This window comes from Colobus angolensis, unplaced genomic scaffold, assembly GCF_000951035.1.
Source record: "Colobus angolensis palliatus isolate OR3802 unplaced genomic scaffold, Cang.pa_1.0 Scaffold231, whole genome shotgun sequence".
Classification (NCBI taxonomy): Eukaryota; Metazoa; Chordata; class Mammalia; order Primates; family Cercopithecidae; genus Colobus; species Colobus angolensis.
The window spans coordinates 927439-933601 of record NW_012115500.1 but is presented as its reverse complement, the minus strand read 5'-3'; positions in this window follow the sequence as shown (position 1 = coordinate 933601).

Genomic DNA, 6163 nt, shown 5'->3' with positions numbered 1-6163 from the left:
AGGCCAAGGCAGGTGGATCACCTGAGGTCAGGAGTTCGAAACCAGCCTGGCCAACACGGTGAAACCTCTTCTCTACTAAAATACAAAAATTAGCCGGGTGTAGTGGTGTGGTAGGTGCCTGTAATCCCAGCTACTTGGGAGGCTGAGGCAGGAGAATCGCTTGAACCCGGTAGGCAGAGGTTGCAGTGAGCTGAGCTTGTGCCATTGACTCCAGTCTGGATGTCAGAGTGAGATACTATCTCAAAAAAAAAAAAAAAAAAGGAAGAAGAAGAATTTGTAACAATAATATATGCAGGCTGGAGCCTTTGGCATAAATCAAACGGGGTTACTTGGTGAAAACTCAGGTTTTTAACTTGAAAGCTGCCTGGTACAGCTATTGGTCATAGGTGTGATGGTGGATGGCTGACACCCATAATCCTAGCACTTCAGGAAGGCCAAGGTAGAAGTCTCATTTGCGGCCAAGAGTTCAAGACCAACCTTGGCAACATAGCAAGAACTCGTTTCTACAAAACATAATTTTAAAAAATATTAGCTAGGTGTGGTTGTACTCACCTGTAGTCCCAGCTCCTCAGGAGACTGAGGCAGGAGAATTGCTTGAGTCCAGAAGGTACAGGTTACAGTGAGCTGTGATAATGCCACTGCACTCTCGTCTAGGTAACAGAGTAAGACTCTGTCAATGAATGAATGAATGAATGAATGAATGAAAGTAAATATAAATAAATAAATAAAAATATTGCTGGCTTTTACAGTATGTTCAAAACCAAACCCACCAAACTCACTTTGAGTTAATTTTGAGGCCACAAATACCTATCACATATTGGGTGATATCAGAGAAACATTTGAGTAGAGAGGAAATTGCATAGCACAGTTCACTCATAAAGTAGAAATGGTATATTCTCAAGAACTTGAGAAAGTTCGAGGTGTGGTGACTCTATTGCATCCATGAGCAGGTTGTTTACTCCTGAGGCAGATAATAAAGCCCTCCCAGAAACTAATCACCCCTATTGCTTTGTGAGCAGAGCCTTATAGTTCTGTCTCAGCTGAAGCAAAACATGCTGCCTATGTTTAAAAGGGGTCTTGAGGTTTTGGCTCCAGTTTCTGTCTCATCTTTACAGCTTTCACAGGATTATATTTTCAGCAAATAGAACAGCTCTAGAAACTTCCTTGGATGTTCCTTTAAAGTTTACACCAAGGCTGGCTTAAGATTGTAGTCAGGCCGGGCGCGGTGGCTCAAGCCTGTAATCCCAGCACTTTGGGAGGCCGAGACGGGCGGATCACGAGGTCAGGAGATCGAGACCATCCTGGCTAACCCAGTGAAACCCCATCTCTACTAAAAAAGTACAAAAAAACTAGCCGGGCGAGGTGGCGGGCGCCTGTAGTCCCAGCTACTGGGGAGGCTGAGGCAGGAGAATGGCGGGAACCCAGGAGGCGGAGCTTGCAGTGAGCCAAGATCCCACCGCACTCCAGCCTGGGTGACAGAGCGAGACTCCGTCTCAAAAAAAAAAAAAAAAAAAAAAAAGATTGTAGTCAGTTTCTCTCTCCCATGGTAATAGGACTACATATGTCTGGCTAATTGTGTTAATTAACAATGGCAGAATGAAAGAAAATGGAATTCTAATGGTAAAACACAATTATATAAGGATGTAGCCAAAGAACCATAGGGCATCTCACCAACAATAAATTTTTTTACAATTTTGGGGAAGAGAGAAATAAACTCGAAATAAAATCATGGGCTGGGTGCAGTGGCTCAGCACTTTGGGAGGCCAAGGCAGGTGGATCACCTGAGGTCAGGAGTTCGAAACCAGCCTGGCCAACACGGTGAAACCTCTTCTCTACTAAAATACAAAAATTAGCCAGGCATGGTGGCAGGTGCCTGTAATCCCAGCTACTTGGGAGGCTGAGGCAGGAGAATCGCTTGAACCTGGGAGCGGGAGGTTGCGGTGAGCCAAAATCGCACCACTGCACTCCAACCTGGATGACAGAGTGAGACTCCGTCTCAAAATAAATAAATAAAAAAATAAAATAAAATAAATAAATACAAAAACCAGCTGGGCTTGGTGGTGGGTGCCTGAAATCCCAGCTACTCTGGAGGCTAAGGCAGGATAATTGCTTGAACTCCAGAGGTGGAGGTTGCAGTAAGCTGAGATCTCGCCATTGTACTCCAGCCTGAGTGACAGACTCTGTCTCAAATAAAAATATTAATTAATTAATTAATTACATAAAATCATGTTTCTTTGGGCTCTATGTATAAGGATCAACATCAGATCTTGACAGTGAAGTGAACCCAGGGTCCTTAATTGAGATAGATGTGGAATGTTGTATTCAAAAACCCCTTGTCCAAAACAGCTGCGACTGAGTTGTAAATTAAGGCTGTTTCTCTGTATCAGAGTGACTTAGGAAAACAAACAAGAAAAACAAAATTAAAAAATAAAGTGACTTAGATCCTCCAGGCAAGAATGGATGTTTCATTGTTACTGATATACACATTTAAAGAGTACCTTTTCTGATAGTCTGTAATTTTAGAGAATACTGTTCCTCATTGAGTAAGAACATAATAGTCATTCAAAAATGGGAGATCTGCCGCCTTGTGGTGGCTCACACCTGTAATCACAACACTTTGAGAGGCTGAGGTGGGTGGATTACTTAAGGTCAGGAGTTCGAGACCAGCCTGGCCAATATGGTAAAACCCCGTCTCTACAAAAAGTCACCTGGCCATGGTGGCAGGTGCCTGTAATCCCAGCCACTCTGGAGGCTGAGGCAGGAGAATCAGCTGAACCCGGGAGGCGGAGGTTGCAGTGAGCCGAGATTGTGCCACTGCACTCCAGCCCAGGCAACAGAGTGAGACTCCACCTCAAAAAAATAAATAAATAAATAAAAGGGGAGAGATCATTATGACAATTTACAGCTGCAGCATGTCTTTGGGAGAAACTTAATTTTGCAGCTGGTTTTATCTGTGTCTGTCTCAACCTGCTATAAATGATGGCAGATTTATCTTTTCTCTCATGGATATAGTTATATAATATAAAATTTAAGTTTATATAAATATATACTATATATAAGAATATATAAATTATAAATATTATATATAAGTATATATATGTTTTATATATGTCCAGGCTGGAGTACAATGGTGCCATCATAGCTCATTGCAGCCTCTAACTCCTGGACTAAAGGGATCCTTCTGCCTGCAGCTCCCAGAGTAGTTGGGACTACAAGGCATGAGCACCACACTGGATTAATTTTTAATTTTTTTGTAGAGACAGGGCCTCCTTATTCTGCCCAGGCTGGTCTACAACTCCTGGCCTCAGGCAGTCCTCCCATCTCCCATGGTATTGGGATTACAGGCCTGAGCCATCCCTCTAGGCTCACTAATCTAATTTTTACTTTCTCTTCTCTTAGCTGGGACAAGGTAATTCTCTTCGTAAAGAGGTGGCTTGGAGGGGATTCTAGAAATGCTTGGAAAGCTCAGCTTCACCTTAAATATGACCAAAGCTACTCAAGTATGTCAGCAAGGAAAGTCTGTTTTTTAAAAGAAGAGTTGGCTGGGTGCGGTGGCTCATGCCTGTAATCCCAGCACTTTGGGAGGCTGAAGCGGGTGGATCACCTGAGGTCAGGAGTTCAAGATCAGCCTGGCCAACATGGCGAAACCCCGCCTCTACTAAAAGTACAAAAATTAGCTGGGCATGGATGGCGGGAACCTGTAATCCCAGCTACTCAGGAGGCTGCGGCAGGAGAATAGCTTGAACCTGGGGAGGCAGAGGTTTGAGTGGGCCAAGATCGCGCCACTGTACTCCAGCCTGGGCGACAAGAGCGAGACTCCGTCTCAAAAAAATAAATAAATAAATAAATGAAGAGTTAAGTATGAGATCAGTCTCCCTTCCCCCATCAGTAAATTAAAACAAAGATTAGGAGACATATTTTAACAGTTCCAGTAAAACCTCCAGACTAGGCTGGGCACGGCTCATGTTGTAATCCCAGCACTTTGGGAGACCAAGGCAGGAGGGTTGCTTGAGCTCAGGAGTTCTAGACCAGCCTGGACAATATGATGAAACCACATCTCAAAAAACAAAAACAAAAAATTCCAGACTATGATCACACAGGCAAATATACAGAGAAGGTAAGGTGAAAGGAGAATTATGTATTTGACTACGATTTCAGGGCTGGGGGCAGGCCTGGAATCTGAGTCTTTTTTACCATCTCTGCAACCATCATCTTTTGTTGCTGGTCGGATTGGGGTTGGCTTCAAGTTTTGGTCCTGTAGATCTGATTGGCTCTGTACCACAGAAGTGGAGGGCTGGGCAAACACATGGGAGTGGGTCCTGGAAAGGGCCTAGTCATACAGGGGCCTCTGGGGTTCCACATCACTGGATGAAGGCAGCCAGGCATTATGACTTTCATAGACTCCAGGTACTTTTAGTGGAGCCCCTTTCCTCCATTCAAAAAATACATAAAATTGTACGTTATTTTTATTTTATTTTTTTAGAGATGGGGTCTCGCTCTGTCACTCACACTAGAGTGCAATCATAGCTCACTGCAGCGTCAACCTTGTGCACTCAGGCTATCCTTCCTCAGCCTCCCAAGTAGCTGGGACTACAGGCGCATGTCACCAAAACCAGCTAATTATTTTATTTTTTGTAGACACAGGTTCTCTCTATTTTGCCCAGGGTGGTCTCAAACTCCTAAGCTCAAGTGATCCTCCCCCCTCAGCCTCCCAAAGTGATGGGATTAGAGGCATGTATATATATTTTTAAAATATATTTAAAAAATATATTTTCGGCAAGGCACAGTGGCTCAAGGCTGTAATCTCAGCACTTTGGGAGGCCGAAGTGGGTAGATCACCTGAGGTCAGGAGTTCGAGACCAGCCTGGACAACATGGTGGAACTCCACCTCTACTAAAAATACAAAATTAGCCGACATGGTGGTGCATGCCTATAATCCCAGCTACTTGGGAGGCCTAGGCAGAAGAATCACTTGAACCCAGGAGGCAGAGGTTGCAGTGAGCTGAGATTCGCCATTGCACTCCAGCCTGAGCAAAAAGAACAAAACTCCATCTCTAAATAGATAAATAAATAAATAATTGCATACTTAAAATATTCTGGCCAGCTGCAGTGGCTCATGCCTATAATCTAACATTTTGGGAGGCCAAGGCGGGAGGACTACTTGAGCCCAGGAGTTTGAGACCAGCCTGGGCAACAAAGGGAGACCTCTGTCTCTACAATGGGTGTGATGGCATGCACCTGCCCCAGCTACTCAGTGAGCTGAGATCGTGCCACTGCATTCCAGCCTGGGTAACAGAGTGAGACCCTGTCTCAAAAAAGAAAACAAAAGAAGAGAAGGAAAGAAAAGGAGAAAGTGAGAAAGAATCTTCCAGCCCTTAAGAGCTCTATGGAACATCAATTTGCTCTGGCTGCTTTCCCATTTTGATCTCGGGCTGGCATCAGGCCCACTGCAGGATCCCTGGCACCCCGAGAAGCTAACCCAGATGGTGGGAGAAGTGTTCTATTAACCCGGCCAGGTTGACTCAGTGCATCTCTCCACCTCAGTCTCTGGTGTTGGCTTCCATGCACTCGGGAAAACTGCCCACTTGCCCCCGGCTTCCAAGGAGGCCCACATGACCATCTGAGTTCCCAAAAGGTTTCCTTGCGCAATAGCCCTCTTGTTTTGGCAGGCTCAGGTGCAAAGGCTTCTCGGTCTCCCCAAAGCTGAGAGGCGTGACACCAACACTTGCGAATCAGATTCTGGCCTCTCACTGAGCAGGGAGGTTCTTTCCTCAGGGGAGAGCAGTAATCCCACAGGATCATTTCTTCCCTGGGGAAGAAATAACTGAACTAGCCACTGTTGGGTTACACCTGAGACTGAGTTGTCTGAGACTAACTGCTTCACAGTGTCCAGCATGCTGGGGATTTATGTGGGGTTTATGGCAGAAGATCCCTACAAGATAATGGGGTACCATCTTTTTCACACCAGGAAATGGAATTTGAGAGAAGTTAACTTATTCCTGTGTGGCTCAGATCACCACAGTCCCCCTAAAGAAGCCGTTAAAATTCTATACATGCTGGGTAAAATATTCTTTATCTACAGCAATGTAAGTGCATCTCATGATTAGATTGAGGTTTTAAATTTTTTTAGATTTATTTTTGGGGTCTCGCTCTGTCACCCAAG